This window comes from Pinus tabuliformis, chromosome J, assembly GCF_031772625.1.
Source record: "Pinus tabuliformis cultivar Carrire ecotype Pingquan chromosome J, CPIR1, whole genome shotgun sequence".
NCBI lineage: Eukaryota > Viridiplantae > Streptophyta > Pinopsida > Pinales > Pinaceae > Pinus > Pinus tabuliformis.
Genome location: NC_142295.1, coordinates 1,443,471,561 through 1,443,489,880, shown reverse-complemented (window position 1 = coordinate 1,443,489,880; position 18,320 = coordinate 1,443,471,561). Strand labels below are relative to the sequence as shown.

Genomic DNA, 18,320 nt, shown 5'->3' with positions numbered 1-18,320 from the left:
CATTAGGGATATCATCATATCGATATATTTGCAGATTTTGCTCGCCTGCTCTATCTTTGACAAACCACATGTTTTGTATGCTTCACTTCTTGTGATTTCTTCCAGTAAGAAATCAACTTCTTATCCTTAGAGGCACTTGCTAGATTTGTAATTATTAGCTTAGGTCAAGTTCATTCAACAGTATTTTTTGAGGATCCACCTCCAATTTTAGAAGTATTGGTCTATAAAGATTCAGAGAAATCTCCCTCAATGCCATTTTCCTGCAGAAAATATAAACACATATATAAATAAGTAAATTACCAAAAAACCAATAGCTTAAGTAAACAGACAAAATGAAACAAAATTTAAAAATGAAAAAGACCAGAAAGATTCACATTGACTGCCATGACAAGTTGGATGTTAGGTTCATATAGTGGACAAAAAAAATACATTCCTTAGAAGAAAAAAATATTGTTTTTTACATTTGTCCCCAGTCCCTTGGCAGGCTAGCGGCTGATTCTGAAAATTGGCCCCCTACCTGCCAGGGGGCTGATTCTGAGAATCAAATCCTTTCATTTCAAGGGGTTGATTCTCATAATCGATGCCATGCCTGCTAGGGGGTCGTTGTTCCTTAATGGTGTGACTATGTCTGTGGGCTGGAACATGTAGTCGTGAGCATGCCTGCCTGGGGAAAAATGACCCTTGACCTGCTACGGGGCTGATTCCCAGAATCATCCCCCTAGCTTAGCGGGGGCCGATTCTCAGAATCAACTAGGAATTGGCCGCATAGCAGGCCAGGGGGGCGATTCCCAGAGTCACCACCTTAGCCTAGCAGGGGGAGATTTTGGGAATCATCAGGGGGTGTTTTGCCCAGGCTGGGCATGCCCACAGCCAGGCATGCCTCCCAATAGGAACAACCTATGAGCGCATCCACATGCAACACAATGACATGCAACATGTCATTTTCTGTGGTCATGCCCTGTCGCGGCACAGTGACGTGCAACACACCGTTGTGTCATGGGAGATCACGCCAATGGTGGGGCACACCCGCCAACAGGCCAATGCCTATGGCAGCACTCTAATTGGGGTGGGTGAGTAGGAACACCACTGGGGGCAGCTGTCCATAGGTTTTGTGCCTATGGGTGGGTGCACATGGGTGTGGGTGTGCCTTCCCATGGCACAACGATGTGATGCACACAATTGTGCCATAGGCGAGCACATCCACGGTGGGGCGCGCTCGCCATAGACACTACCTATGGGTGGGTATGCCGACCGTGGGCATGCCCTCCAGGGGAAAAATGAACCTTTGGCCTTCTAGGGGGAAAAATGAATAGTCTCCCTGGCCTGGGGCCTATTTTTGCCCTGGGCGAGCATACCCACGGCTAGGTGCATGCACTTATAGGCACTCAGCCTGTGGACGGGCACATCCAGTCATGGGCGTGCCCTCCCATGGCACATTGGGCATGTTGTATGCTTGTTCTGTCGCGGGTGGTCACGACCATGGTTAGGTGCACCCGCGCATAGACCAGTATGTATGGCAGCAAGCCATTTTGGGCGGGCGGTCAGGACGACGGCCTGACATACCCTCCCATAAGTTATCTTCCTATGGGTGGGCATGTCCAGCTGTGGGCATGCCGGCATGCGGTAAAGCATCGTGTTGCACTTTGTTGTGCCATGGGTGAGCATGCCTACGGTCGAGCATGCCTACTTAGGAGCACTACCGGTGGGGGGGTACGACCTGTCATAAGCATGCTCTCCCATGACAAAGAGACCCACTGGCTTTCCATGGGAAAAATGAATCGTCCCCCTAGCCTAGGGGCCATTTTTCCCTCTGCAGGAACGCCCATGGCCAAGTGCACCCACCCAGAGGCACACAATGTGTCGGTCAGCATGAGTGCCCATGGTAAAACGAACCCTTGGCCCACGAGAGGTTGATTCTAGGAATCGACCCCTTGGCTTGTTGGGGTCGATTTCAAGAATCAATCAGTTGGCTTGTCGAGGGCTGATTTTTGGAATCGACACCTTGTCCTACTAGGGGCCAATTCTAAGAATCGACCACCTAGCCTACCCAGGGCCCAATTTTGAGAATCAGCCCCCTCGCAGGCTAGGGGGTCATTTTTATGCTTCGGTGGATAGGGAGGGATCTTGGATGCTAGGTCATTCACTCCAGTTGTAGAGTTTGCACTCCTTACAACTTGTTTCTACTACTTCTAAGTTAGTACCCTTATCTCTTCCCTTCTTTGGACATGAATAACATAATGCCCCTTCTTGTGTGTTGTGCTGTCGGCGAGAATACTCGTCCAAAGGCACAGTTTCCTATGGGTGGGCGTGCTCGGCCGTGGGCATGCCTGCTAAGGGAAAAATAGCCCCCCTGGCTTACCAAGGGGCCATTTTGAAGCTAGGTCATGGAATTGGGCAAGGAGGGAGCTTGGTTTCTAAGTCATTGACTCTAGCTATATATTTTATATTCCTTGTAACATGTTTCTACTACTTGTAAGCTATTACCCTTATCTTTTCCCTTCTTTGGACATGAACAGCATAATGGCCCTTCTTGTGGCACCTCAAACATGTTACATGACTCATGTTGTCTGCACTATGATTTGAAGCCTCTCTACAAGCACGTTGGTCCATGGGCATGCAGTAGCATGCACGTTGTGCCACAAGAAAGCATGCATGTTGTGCCACAAGAAAGCACGCTCGCGACACATTAGTGTATAGTAGCATGCCTACGACACTACACAGTTGCAATGCCATGGGAGAGAACGCCCATGGTCGAGCGTGCTTGCCCACATGCATGACATGCTTGTGGGTGGGCATGCCCGACTATGGGCTTGCCCTCTCGGGATAGAGTGGCCCCTTGGTAAGATAGGGTTTGATTTTGAGGATCGACCCTCTGGCCTACTAGGTAGCCTCTCTACCTCAAGCAAGAAATCCCAAAGCTAGGAAAACCCACGACCAAGCCCACCATACCCACCTCTGACATAGTGGGACCCTACTTGCTAGGGGGCCGTCAGGCAAGCCTAGCTCATGTGAATTTTTAATTTGTAAAAGGAATCTAAATTTTGTTAATAAAAAGTTAATTTTCTTTTACTGGAATATGACTTTTATCTCATATTATGCACAAACATAAAAACCCAATTTACACATAAGTACTAGTAAACCTATGGGAGTTTAAGAATTGCACTCAGGAAAATGGAAACTAACCTTTCAAATGTGATAATATCTTGTTGAATGTGTTGTCGATGAAAATGTAGATGCTCCATAAAATCGCTCCAAGTCTTTTAACAAATCCTTGAAAATTCTTGATGTGATTTGAGGAATAGTGATAATGAAATTTATTATATAGCGGAAATTACGAAATTGTGTTATGGCTTCGTGAAAGTGCTATTATTTTTTTTTTGTAAAAACTTAATATATAAATCATGCTATTGATATATAGTAATTTATATTAAATGTGGGATAGAATATATAATAAAAATTAAAAAAATATTCAATTGTTAGGTAAATGCTATATAGTTTAAGTAAAAGATTAATTTAGGTAAAAGTTTTAGTTTAAAATTTTAGTTTAAAGATTTAGTTTAAAATATTAGTTTCAAGAGAAACCATATATGTTTTGTATGCTCCACTTCTTGTGACTCCTTCTAGTAAGAAATCAACTTCTTATTCTTAGAGGCACTTGCTAGCTTTGTAGTTATTAGCTCAGGTCGGGTTCATTGAACAATATTTTTTGAGGATCCACCTCCAATTTTAGAAGTATTTGGTCTAGAAAGATTCACAAAAATATTCCTCTATGCCATTCTCTTGCAAAAATTATACACACATATATAACTAAGTAAGTTACAAAAAAAAACCAATAGCTTAAGAAAACAAACAAAACAAAACAAAATTTTAAAGTTAAAGAAAGACTAGAAACATGCACATCGACCCCATGAAAAGTTGGATGCTAGGTTCATACAGGGAACAAAAAAAGTATACATCTCTTAGAAGATTTTTTTTTTTTTCATTTGTCCCGAGTCCCTTGGCAAGCCATGGGTTGATTCTGAGAATTGTCCCCCTACCTGCCAGGGGGCTGATTCTGAGAATCAACTCCTTTCGTGTCAAGGGGTCGATTCTCAAAATCCACACCATGGTTGCTAAGGGGTTGTTGTGCCTTGGTGGCATGCCTATGTGTGTGGGAGGGTGCACCTAGTCATGGGCATGCCTACCCAGGGAAAAACGACACCATGACCTGCTAGGCGACTAATTCCCATAATCGCACCCTAGCTTGGTAAGGTCTAATTTCTAGAATCGTTTGGGATTCGATTCCCAGAATCGCCCCCTTGGCCTGCTAGGGGGTGATTCAAAAAATTTCTAGGGGGATGTTTTGCATAGGGAAGGCACGCCCACGGCCAAGCATGCCTGCCAATAAGCACAACCTAAGGGCGTGTCCACCTGTAGTATAACGACATGCAACACGTTGTTTTTCTATGGCTGTGCCCAGCCACGACATGACAACATTTAACACATCATCGTGTTGTAGGCGGGCATGCCCATGCCATGCATGCCCACCAACAGGGCAATGTCTGTGGCAACGCTCTGATGTGGGCGAGTGGTCAGGATCATAGACGGGCGCAGATGCCCACAGGTTGTGTGCCTATGGGTGGGCACACATGGCTATGGGTGTGCTCGCCCATAACACAACAACGTGCTGCACATAGTTTTGCAATGGGCGAGCACGTCCATGGCCAAGTGTGCTTTCCCACAAACATTTCCTATGGGTGGGCACACCTGACCGTGGGCATGCCCATCTGGGGGAAAAAACCCCTTGGCTTTCTAGGGGCAAAAGGAATTGCCTCCCTAGCTTGGGGGCCATTTTGTGCTGAGTGAGCAAGCCCATGGCCAAGCGCACCCACTCAAAGGCACTCAACCTATGGGTGGACATACCCAGCCATGGGAATGCCCTCCCATGGAAAATAGGGTGTGTTCTACTCCTGCTGTGCCACGGGCAAGCACGCTCACAGTCAAGCATGCCCACCCATAGGCTAGCACCTATGGAAGCACACCATTTTGAGTGGGCGGGTAGGACCATGACCAACCATGCCCTCCCATAGGCTGTGTGCCTGTGCGCGGGTGTGCCCGACTATGCATGTGCCTGCCCGTGGCAGAGAAGCATGCTACACATCGTTGTGCTATGGGTGACCACACCTATGGTCGAGCATGCCCGCCCACAATCATTGCCTGTGGGTGGGCATGCCCAACCATTGGCATGCTTGCTCGTGAAAAACGGACCCGTTGGCTTGCCTGGAGAAAAAACAAATCATTCCCATGGCCTGGGGGCTATTTTTCCATGGCCAAGTGCACCCACCCATAGGCACACAACCTGTGTGTCGATGCGCTCACCCGTGGTAAAACGACCCCTTGGCTAGTTGGGGGTTGATTCTAGGAATCAAACCTCTGGCCTGCCAGGGCCGATTTCAAAAATCTGTCCCCTAGCTTGTAGGGGGCTAATTCCTGGAATCAGCTCCTATTCTGGGAATCGACCCCCTAGCCTACTCGGGGGCCAATTCCTAGAATCGGCTGCCTCGTAGACCAGGGTATCACTTTACCGCTGGGGTGGGTAGGGAGGTATCTTGGATGCTAAGTAATTCACTCCGTCTGTAACATTTGCACTCCCTGCAACTTGTTTCTACTACTTCTAAGTTATTACACTTATCTTTTCCCTTGTTTGGACATGAATAACAAAATGCCCCTTCTTGTGGGTTGTGCTGCAGGTGGGCACGCTCACCCACAGGTACAGATTCATATGGGTGGGCATGCCCGTGCACAGAAAAACGACCCCCTATCATGCAAGGGTGCCAATTCCTCGAATCGACCCCCTGGCCTGCCTAGGGGCCGATTCCCAGAATTGACCCCCTCGCCTGCCAGGGGGCCATTTTGCAGCTGGGCTGCGGTGTTAGGCAAGGAGGGAGCTTGGATGCTAAGTCATTGACTCTAGCTATAGAGTTTTCACTCCTTGTAACTTATTTTTGCTACTTCTAAGTTATTACCCTTATCTTTTCCCTTCTTTGGACATGAATAGCATAACTCCCCTTCTTGTGGCGCCTCAAACATGTTACATGACTCATGTTATCTGCAGTATGATTTGAAGCTTGTGGGCAAGCACACCTGTCCATGGGCATGTAGTAGCACACACATTGTTACGCAAGAAATCATGCCCATGGCCAGGTGCATCCACCCACAAGCAAGGCCACCCGTAGCATATCAGTGTGTAGTAGTACGCCCATGACACTACACACCCAATATGCCATGGGGAGGCACGCCCACGGCTAGGCGCGCCCACCCACAGGCATGACGTGCTTGTGGGTCGGCATGTTCGGCCATGGGTGTGCCCTCCTGGGGAAAAGTGGCCCCTTGGTAAGCTAGGGGGGCGATTTCAAGAATCGACCCTCAGGCCTACCAGGGGGTTGCTTTGCCTCAGGTGGTTAAGCTAATAGCTGGAAAAACCCATGAATGGGCCCACTATAACCACCACTGACATAGTGGCCCCCTTCCTGCTAGGGGGCTGTTAGGTAAGCTTGGCTCATGTGAATTTTTAATTTGTAAAAGGAATCCAAATTTCGATAATAAAAAGTTAATTTTTTTTGTTGGAATGTGATTTTTGTCTAGTATTATGCGCGAATATAGAAACCCAACTGACACATAACTATTAGTAAACCTATGGGAGTTTAAGACCCGCACTCAGCAAAATGGAAACTAACCTTTCAAATATGATAATATCCCGTTGAATGTGTTGTCGATGGCAAATTAGATAGTCCATCAAATCTCTCCAAGTCTTTTAACTAATCCTCGAAAAGTCTTGATCTGATGTGAGGAATAGTGATAATGAAATTTATTATATAACGGAAATTACGGAATTGTGTTATGGCTTCATGAATGTGCTATTAATTTTTTTATATAAAAACTTAATATATAAATCGTGTGATGGAGATATAGTAATTTATATTAAATGTGGGATAGAAGATATAATAAAAATTAAAAAAATATTCAATTATCTATTAAATGCTATATAGTTTAAGCAAAATATTAATTTAGGTAAAATCTTTAGTTTAAAATTTTGGTTTAAGATTTAGTTTAAAATATTAATTTCAAGAGAAAATTTTTGTTATAATTTTCCAATAAATTGTAGAAGAGAATTTTGCAGTGAAATAAATGAAACAAAATTTTTGGAGGGAAACTTTGGAGGGAATTTTGCATTCTTTAAGCTATATATTATCATTAGGAGAGAGTGCATTTGTATCGTTCAAACTCTTCTATTTGAAAGCCATGGATTCTTCTGATAGTGAAGTTTCACTTTATTAAGCTTCAACATCTTTTTCGATTAACAACTCTATTCATATTGATGAATATAACGAAAATTCTTTCACTATGAATAAAGATTCAAATCTCCCACTTAGTCATAATCCTAAGGACTATGAGAATAACAATGATGAAGGGGAAGATGAAGAATATCAAATAAATATAGAGTCACGGTTTCCACTTAGTCCTAATCCTATGGACTATGAGAGCAGTAGTGATGAAGCGCAGGATGGAGAATTTCAAATAAATAAAGAGTCATGGTTTCCACTTAGTCCTAATCCTATGGACTATGAGAGTAGAAGTGATGAAGGCTAGGATGAAAAATTTCCAATAAATTGAGATTCATAGTTTCCACTTAGTCATAATCCTATGGACTATGAGAGCAGTAGTGATGAAGGCCAGGATGAAGAATTTCCAATAAATCAAGAGTCACATTTTACAATTAGTACTAATCCTAAGGACTATGAGAGAAGTAGTGATCAAGGTTAGGATGAAAAATTTCCAATAAATCAAGAGTCACATTTTACACTTAGTCCTAATCCTAAGGATTATGAGCGCAGTAGTGACAAATGGAAGGATGATGAATTTCCAATAAAGAGAGAAACATTTTCCACTTAGTTCTAATCCTAAGCACAATGAGGGAAGTAGTGATGAAGGGAAGGATAAATAATTTATAGTAAGTAGAGAGTCACATTTTCCACTTAGTCCTAATCCTAAGGACTATAAGAGAAGTAATAACGAAGAGCAGGATGAAGAATTTCTAGTAAGTAAAGAGTCACATTTTCCGCATAGTCCTAATCCTAAGGACTATGAGAGTAGCACTATCAATGCACGTGATGAAGGATATGCAATAAATAGAGAGTCAAATTTTCCATTTAGTCCTAATTTTAAGGACTATGAGGGTGGCACTGAAGAAGGGAAAGATGAATAATATCGTCCAAGTCAGTATTTTAAAAGAACAGATGATAATAGTGAGGATAATATTCATCCTAACGATGATTAAAATGCTTATACATATGATGATTCAATGATGGAGACATTGCCAACAAATATTGTATCAGGGAGTAAGAGCAGACATTTTGATATCAATCCAAGATGTTCTAGTTATACAAGGGGTAGAGCAGAAAATCTCATGAGAAGAAGTTCTATCAATGCTCTTGTTTCAAGTGAATGTTGTCAAAAGGATTTCTTGAAACATATGTATTTCAAGTTTGCATTGGAGAAAAGGAAGATATTTTTTTTAATGAATAAAAGCCTGAAAAGATCATATTTATTTTGGTGCACACAATCTACATTGTGAGGTTATTATTATCATATTTTATTTTTATTTATCTATAGGAAGGCTTTCAAAATGTTTCATTCAATTGGTAATTTTCGTATGTCAAGAATCCAAGAAAATTTGGAAAAGGATCCTACATTTTATTCAGAAGTACACCATAAACGATAGTTTGGGCCATTATCAAATACTGCAATGTCATGGATGGAAGGCTTATTTTCAAAGCATGGAGAGTGTATGCCAAATATAGAGACAATACATATTCCAGATAATTTTTCAAGACGAGAAATCTACAACTTATACAAAGAGTATGCAGAAGGTGTTGAAGGAAATGGTCGATTTATTACATATAATATTTTGTGAATATATGGAAGAAAGACTTCAATAATGTATTTATTCCTAAGAAGACAACGATGGGGGTTTGCAGTACATGTGCTTCTCTTAAATAAAAAAATATATAAATGTTAAGGGGCATAAAGAGGTAAGAATTCATAACATTATTTTTTAAAATTGTATAATCATCAACTATGACAACATATTATTAATGGGTTTATTTTATGTTCTGTAGATTCCATTGTCAAAGCACTTCAAGAACATTGCGAACAACAAACAAGTGAAAGGAAAAAATATTACAAACATCAAAAGAAGTGTTATGATAATCCAAATAAATATTCGGGTTTGATAATTGATTGTATGGACCAGAAGAAAACACTTCTAGAACATTTTGTTTGCACACCCAAAAATTTACAGGAGGATTTTTTTTTTTAGTTTCACTTGGTTGGTTGTATGGTCTTCAATGGGAAAATGTTGCCAAGGGTATACTTCAGAGCTCCAAATATTCATAATGATGAAAATCTGACGATAACCATAATTCATGACGTGCTTTCTCATTGGTTTGGTAATCTTCCTGAAGTTTTGTATCTACAAATGGGCAACACTTGTCGTGAAAACAAAAATCAGATTGTTTTTGCATATAAACATGTTTATTGAATCGAGAATTTTTTAGAAGGTAAAGGTTGGTTTCCTTCTTGTTGGGCACACACATGACCATATTGATCATATGTTCAGTCATTTTTCAGTCACATTGAGGAGGAAGGATGTTGGGAGCTTGCCATCATTAATTGAATATATTAAGAAATCATACATGCCAAAGCCTATTTTTCATGTGTTGGAAGAAACTATTTACATGCAAAGGCTTATTCTAGGATCACATGGTGAGGATAAATGCATTGAAAAACTTAATGACATTAGCTTCCAACATCAATTTCGTATCAAAAAAATTAATGGGAAAACACTAATATGGGGCAAGAATTATTCAACTACTACAGAATGGGCATCATCATTAGGTTTGGAATTTTTGAAGTTCATTCCAGATCATCCAATATTTGTGTCGAATATATTGTTATTATAGTTAGTTTTTGAAGTTCATAATGCATGCAAGCAGAAGAGAGATATAAATTATTCTGATTGCCTAGAAGAAATTAAAAAATGTATCAGATATACATATGAATACTTTGATATTATTGATTTAGTTTGGTGGGAGTCTTTTTTCAATAATCAAAGTGATATCATTTCAAAAACAACAAATTAAGATATACCTTTGAAAACTCCATTTATTTGGCCACAAAATGTTCCAAATGAACATGAGGAAAGAAGCATTGTTGAAAAGAAAAAATCTCAAGGTATTATTAATTTTTAACAGGTAGAGGAAAGAGAAATGTATATTGGTTCCAAAAGATCTCATGCACAATGTGAAGCCATGGAAGACCTTTACAGGGATTTAATATATGATATTAACGAGGGTTGCATGATCGTGCTACTAGCACATGGAGATGCCAATGGATATTCATTCTAGGTTGCTAAGGTTAGAAAGGTCATTATAGAAAATGAAGATGTTGCAAGTGTTGAAGTACATTGGTATGCCACAAATACACACCCATTCAATGGTGTGTACAATCCAGAGATGGTAGTTGATAAAAAAAATTGATGGAAAGAGAAAAATAAAGGGTAAAAATATAAATCATCACTACACAGACCTCTTAAAATTTGAGGATGTTGACATACTTGTTTATGATTTCATTTTAAAAAAGAGAGGAACTCTTTGCTTCAGGACGATAGAGATTATGAAGAGGTTGTTACCAGAAGAAACAATGTTGAGATGGGAGTCTGCTAAACCCAATTATAGATTTAGTTAAATTTTGAAACCTGAAATGGTGGGCATACATGTGGACTCAGATGGGGCACTAGTTGATGAAAGAGAATAATATGGAACATCTTCATCTGCATCCAGTCATTCATCTAAATATGTGAATTCTAATGGTGTGCAATAAGGTATGAGTGAATTTGAATAATTGTCTAAGACAATTTATATAACTTATTTTTGCATCATATCTTGAAACAAAAATTTTGATTTCCATATGATGTTAAATGAAGTTATGAGTTATTTTTGTGTTTGTTGGATTATATGTTTTAATTATGATGAATTTTATTTTTTAGAATATCCACTATGCAACAATAACATAGATATATAATTTATGTTTCATTCAATCTACAAATATTGATATTTTGATTAATTTAGTCATATAATTTGTTCATAATGTCATGGTTTACATGTGTTGAAAACTTAGAGTTTTTTAATTCTAAGGTTGAAATTTTTTCAATTTTTTTTTTTATCTTTAACGTTATGGTTGAAGACAATTAGAATTTTAGCGACCCTTAGTCTGTCATGTTATTATATTTTTAACAGCATGGATGAAAATTGTTGGAATTTTAATGTGTTTCGGATCCCATTATTTTACCTTTATCGTCATTACTAAAAAATGTTGAAATTATACCTGGGAAAGAAAAATGTTATTCTACCAAAAACATTAGTGTGTTTTTTCATTTATTCTACCAAAAACATTAGTGTGTTTTTTCATTTATTTTGCACAAAAAAAAAATGGTTTTACTGCCATTTTTTAAATATGTTGAAAATTAACCCTAAAAAAAATAAAGCATTGTTCCAGAATACAGAATTTTCATTTTTTGGATGGTTTTTCATGTTTTTCTGGGTTTTTTTGGCAAGAGTTCCTGTTTTGATTTTGCAGTTCTCATCTCAAAGTTTGCATTGTTAACATATATCCACAAATGCTACAAACAATATTGCATATCCATAGTTTCAAAATTCCTTCCCCAACTGCATTCCCTAGCATAGCTCCAATGTTGTGGACATGACAACAATGAAGTGCATACAAAAATCCATGGGCCTGAGACTGATACATGACTAATAGGAATTAGATTATATAATTCTGATGTCAAATGGTGTGGCCTGGCCTTTATTTTTTCTGCCATATTTTTATAGGCCTATTGAATTTCCCTAGGATGGAAGAGTGGCTTTGTAATATTAGGGGCATGTGCCTAGGGGTTGTATGTTCTTATCAAACAAGTTACTTCCATCTATCACAAGAAACATGGATAATCAAAAAAATGCATCCCAATAGCTAAGGGGAGTGTAGCACAATACTTTAACATACCATGTCTTACAGGGTAATGTTAAAAGATAAGAGACCCTAGTCAACAAGTTATGTGGCTAATGCTTGCAAGTTGTTTGTTTTCAAATCCATATACATATTTATATGCATATACAGACTCCATATGATGAAGGTTCAAATATGATGTAAATTTATATTTATAAATTCAAGTGTGCCACTACAATCCTAAATAACTCATGATAGGTTATACAATGTAATTTAAATAATTCTTAATAATAATTCTTAATAGGAGGTTAGAAATAAGTAGGTTTAGCAAAACCAAAGTTCCATTCTTTCTGTCCACTAATATTGGATGAGGGGAGAGGTTGGAGTAGAGAAACTTGTATGTTGAAGTTCACCCATCACCATGAAGCTCAAGTATTTGATGTTTTAAGGAGAGAGGATGCGTGAGAGGATTCAAGTAGTTTAGGAGCCTTGGGATATTTGGTGTTGAAGCCTGCAAGGACAAAAAGATTTAACCTATTGCATTGGAACATGAGGAAACATCACAGGGTTTCAATAAGTGTAACATTTTTGAGAACTATATGACAACATAGAAAATTATGGTTGAATACCTACATAAAATTTTTGTGGAGCATGTTAGTGGTAAAATAATAAGTTCCATTGTGGCTCATGATCAAAAGGGAAAATATCATGAATTGAATGCTTAAATTACTTAATTACTTGTTAGAAACTTGAGAATGAGTATTTACATATCTACTAATTAGAAAACTTGTTATTGCACTAATCAAATGCCACTATTGTTTGCTTAGAAATCATCCCAAATAAGGTTCTTCCTTGATTCCACCATAGATGGAATATTAAATAATATTAACACCAAGGAATCAGTGGGAAGTGTTGTTCAACCACATCAAGCAAACACTTTGTTTACACCGCACATCATTCCCCTTCAGCCAATATCCATACACAAATAAAATGAGTTATGTACAACACATCTTTAAGAACCATAAATTTTTAGAATATATTTTTCTTGTTTGGGTACTAAATTCTACTACTTGGATATTGTTAGGGACTCTAAAGACTTACTTGCTTCTACATGGAATGGGCTCTCTTTTCATTAGATATTAGATATACATACTCTGCCATCTTCTAACCTGGATAAAATGGCCCCTTACAGTTGTTTCACTACTAGGGTTATAGGGGATTTCTTGCCTCCCCGCTATGAGATGCCTTAAGAGATTGAATCCTTTCTATAGCCTACTGAGAGGATTAGAATGGATATGCTTAAATGGACTAGGATATTTATCTCATTGTGTACTTCGACACAGATGCTAAGACTTTTGAAGGCCATTGAGAGCCAAGAGATTGATTAAGTTTGACTTTTTTCCAACAGAAACGTAACATTTGATTTCTGTTCGAGGGTAATCTAATGGATTTTGGAAGTCATGGAAAAATTTATATGTAAAATACATGCCAAATTAAATTCTTCTTGCTGGTTGATAACCTTGTTGCAAGAACTTAGTTCATAATGAGCTTAGATCACTAAGAACTATGAAATATTGGTACTGTAACAGACCTCATAACTCAGCCTATAGGAAACTACCTTATTGTGTACTTTGATGCAGAAGAAAGGAGGTTTGAAGGCCATGCAAAGGCAAGATATTTATTTGGATTGATTTTTTGTCATGATAATTGCACCAATCTACAACCAAATATTGATTAAAACAAGACCAGTTTTAATACATAAGATGTGGAGCTTGACTTGTCTTTGCATCTTTAAGAAACGAGAAATTTTATATTCCGTGACATATGAAATTTGAAACATAGTTGTCCAACATAAATGTATTTTAGGGGTAGTGTTTGTATAATCAATTACACTTAGCTTAGCTATTGACCTTCACTTTTTAAGTGTTCATCTATTAATAAAAAAAATTGTGGATGCTCCATTTTATGTAATTTGTTGGATAAATTCAACACAAATATAGGTGTGGATCATGTTCTTCAAGACATAACTACTAAGGTGTTTATTATGTGGAACTTAACAAATTGATAATGAAGAGATGACGCATATTATTTTTTTCTTTATATGTTGCATTGGCTTAATATTGGATACATTGAGGAGGAAATGAGGAGAATATGAGGATCACCAAATCCATTTATGATCATGCCCTCACGATGACATCACAAATAATAGAAAGTTGTTGTGTTGTACCATCACCCTACTAGCGTCAATCCATTCTCAATTGTCAATTAGGGTGGAGTAAAATGTTTGTTTTTATAGAATGGTATGCTAATATCTTTAAGAAAAAATCTAGGGGACAGGTTGTACCTTCACTTGTTTCCAGAGAATCCTTATGGGTTTTAGGAAGGGAGGATTTTTCTCTTAGTGAAACTTTAATAAATATTTCTTGGTTAATAGTGACATGCCCATCATATCCTACCTATATGAGGCCATAGATAAAGTCACAATGAATCTAGACCAACAATTTGTGAGAGACCGGATAAGGAGCACAATCTCATGTACATCATGGGATTTTCTTAATTATATATGGAATAATATGCTCCATCACCAAATTCATATCAGACGGGCTATTCTCAACCATACATTGCTTTACTTTGGTAATTTTGACTACTATAGTGAAACTATGGCTAGATTATTTGCTTGTTTGCGAAGGATTATGCAAGATCCAAGGGTACATGTGGCCATACAAGTTTTGAAAATGTGTAAGAGACTTGTGAGGTTAGATGGCTATGATATAGTAGTTGAAGGAGAACTGCAATGTCTAATAAACAATTTGTTGTAAATTTCATATTTGTAAAGATTCAATTACCAATTTCAAAGTTGAAACTTCACATTTTAAATTTCATTAATTTAATCTATTTAGTTGATTAGAAATATTTTATAAATTAAAACTTAATAATTGTTAAATGGAATTGGGGTTTCCATTCATGAGGCATGCATAAACCTTTTGTAAAGTTAAATTCATTTATTACATATTCTTAGTAAGTAATTTATGTTGCAAAGGAAACAAATCCAAACTGGGAAATATGTAGATCATATAACATATCACATTTTTTTCACCTATTCTATTATTCCATATGCTATAGCCTTATGGTGTTTCCTTTGCAGGGTGTGGTGCAATTGCTAGTATAATAAAATGGTAAAAGGATAAATGTGATTAGAAAAAATTGTCAATAATAAACGGAAATATATAACTAATAATACATATGTAATTTAATATTTTTACTTTATTTTTCATAAATAAATTTTTCAACCCATATATTATTTATTTAAATATATTAATTTTTTTATTTCATTTGTGTGAATGAGATGATTGAATTATAGTCAATTTTAATTTATATATTGTTTTATGATGGAAACAAATTTAGATTAATAAATTTAAAGAAAAATAAGTTTACTAAAAATTTAATTTTTTAAACATTAAAGGCCTTGTGAAATTTATAGAAGAAATGGTTTTTTTTTCAAGACTGTTTTTGTGGTTAATTTTAATCAAAATCCTCCCAAAGATTTTTAAAAACTCTAATTTAAATTGTTTAATCTGCAATATTCTAGTGCGTTGGGGTTTTTTAAGGTGCTGAATCTATTTATGCATTCAAAAATATATATTAAACAACAAAAACTCTTGAAATTGTATTGACAGATTTTAGTTCCAATGGAAAAAACTATTTCAACTATAATTTAGACTATACTAATTCAAATAAAAAAAATAGATTGGATTTTTCTACCCAAAAGACAGCGACAAGGTGAGCATCTTCAACTCAATAATTTATTACTTCCGACATAAATATGCCCAACCTCTCAGTTCTTATAAGCCTTCTAAAAGTGTCTGCCCCGCTAATCGTTTTAGGAATGGTCCATTCATAATTTACACCACTAATCGTTGTAGGCATGGTCCATTCATAATTTCATTTAAAAGACCCCACTAATCGTTCTAGGCATGGTCCCTTCATAATTTCCTCAATCTTTTGAATGATGTGGGGCATGGATAATTGTGCCTCAACAAAAATCGGCATCTGCTGATGCAAAGACTCAAACACGGCCGATAAAGAATTATGTCGTAAGCAGGGCTTCGATCGCAAGAAAACAAAGCATATTATTCAGGGCAACCCTGTCATGTGTTTCTCGAAAATAAGGATTGAACCAGAAGAAACTTCGAAAATAAGGTTTGAAGCACAAGAAAATTCAATATTCCACCATTACTACTCAACAATGGCTCCTGTAGAAGTTAATGGGGGAGTACCTCGCTTTCGTATTGGATGTGAAAAATGTCTGAAGTTTCAGATTATTGTAAATGTGGAATATGTTTTACTTGGACGCCTGAAAGAATCTGAAACACTTGAGACTGAAGCCTCGGCATTATCTCCTTATCTATAGTATTTATTTAGCTACCACACAGTGGTTAAATACATCGTCCCTCTTCCTTCATTCATGTGAGTTGAAGGTCCAGAGGTCGAATCAGAGGAACGCCATGTCTGAGAGCAAGACTCCACAACCACCTGCAGGCTACCCGGAAGGATATCCTCCCCCAGGTTACTCTTTTCTTCTTTCATATTAATGCTTTTGCTACATCATCACACATTATTTTTATTTAGGTTATAATGATTGTAATGTTATCAGGGTACCCCATGCAAGCTCCTCATCCACAGTATGTTAAAGTCCCTGCTGTAACCAGGGAGAAGGGCGGATCGGAAGGATGTATGCGCGGATTCATAAGAGGATTGTAAGATTTTCATTCAACAGTTTATCATTCAGTGCATTCGTCCATTAGTAGCAGGTTACATGTATGCTAAATGATTGTGTTATTTGTTTGTTTGTGGATTTGTAGCAAAGAAGCTATAAGCTGCTTGCTCCAGTTGCACGGCCTGGGCCCGTCCCAGTTATGTTGTCCGTGCGGGAACTGTTGCCCATCACCATCTTGCTGCCCCTCCGGGAATTGTTGCACATCACCATGTTGCTGAAGCTCCCGGAATGGTGCCCGTGCGATGCATGCTGCGCACCGTGCGGTTGTTGTTGCTGGAAGTGACGGAAAAGGATTGGATCTATATTGTAAAAAATAATACGAGATTTTTATTATTGAAACAGATGATTTTATATGGGAGATCATCTTTTTTTATTACTTGAAGAAATGTATTTGGAGTCGCTTTCAGGTGTATATAATTTTGTTGGGAACACAAGACTTGTGGGCACCAAATCTCCCCAACCACATCTTACGGACTTATATTAATGATATTTATCTATATAAACAAACAAAATATTGACTTTAATTACTATGAAGCATTGCTTGTTTATTTTTATTTATATATATACATAAACGTATGTGGGTGATTACAGAGATTGGTATTTGGTTTCTTCCTTGCTTATATACAGATTTGAATCTAAAATTTTATTAGGTTGAGAGATGCTCTTTGCGGTGCAGAGGAAATTAACATTGTGACCCTATTAATTTTAAGATTTTTATGTTAGATGTAATGTTTTGTTTTATTTTGTTTTTGTAAATTTTGTCAGACTACATCTTCATCATGTCCAGTGTATCAAAGAGTGTCTTAACAGACCACCCTCACCATCTATCCAAAACCCTGGACTCTATTTTATGTAATGTTATATACAGTATTTTTCATAATTAAAATAACAACAGTCAAATTATTTTTAAAAAATATAATAAACTAAAACATACATATATATATATATATATATATTAAACCAGATTATATCCATTTTGATTTAAAATTTATCAAGTATAAAAAGAATTATATCTTTCAAAATGTAAATTTTTTTTTAAATACAAAACTTGAAAAATACTTACAACTCTAAAAATCTGGGAAATTAATGAATCGAAACTAATAATACCTAATACCTCAAATTTTTATACATAACCGCTCATTATTATAATAATAACCCATAAATTTATTTAGTTATTTTGCGAGAGCTCTAGTAATCATATTGATATTGCACCAGAGGAACACAGGAAGATGATCAGAGATAATATATTCTACAGCTATTGTAGAAGGTGTACGTACTTTGGAGGCTCCATGTATGTGCTTCAAGCCATTAGCAGTGGCAGAGAGAAACTATTAATTCTTGGCTTGCTGGTGTTGTGTGCCAACTGCACACATCGAGCTGGGCCTCAAGCATGGAAATCCAAAATGCACCCACACATGACACGATTTCTTGAACTAACTCGTACGCTTGTTAGGACCTTCCCTAGCATCCGTAGTAGCTCCTTTGTTTCTTTCTTTAT

General features: G+C 37.5%; 1 long non-coding RNA gene across 1 annotated transcript; it reads left to right on the top strand.

The window, feature by feature from the left end:
* Window positions 1-16,503: 16,503 nt before the first annotated feature.
* LOC149232788 (uncharacterized) lies at window positions 16,504-16,806 on the top strand. Its single transcript, XR_016247567.1, has 2 exons — window positions 16,504-16,611; window positions 16,700-16,806. It is a non-coding gene; the product is annotated as an uncharacterized LOC149232788 (long non-coding RNA).
* Window positions 16,807-18,320: the final 1,514 nt, after the last annotated feature.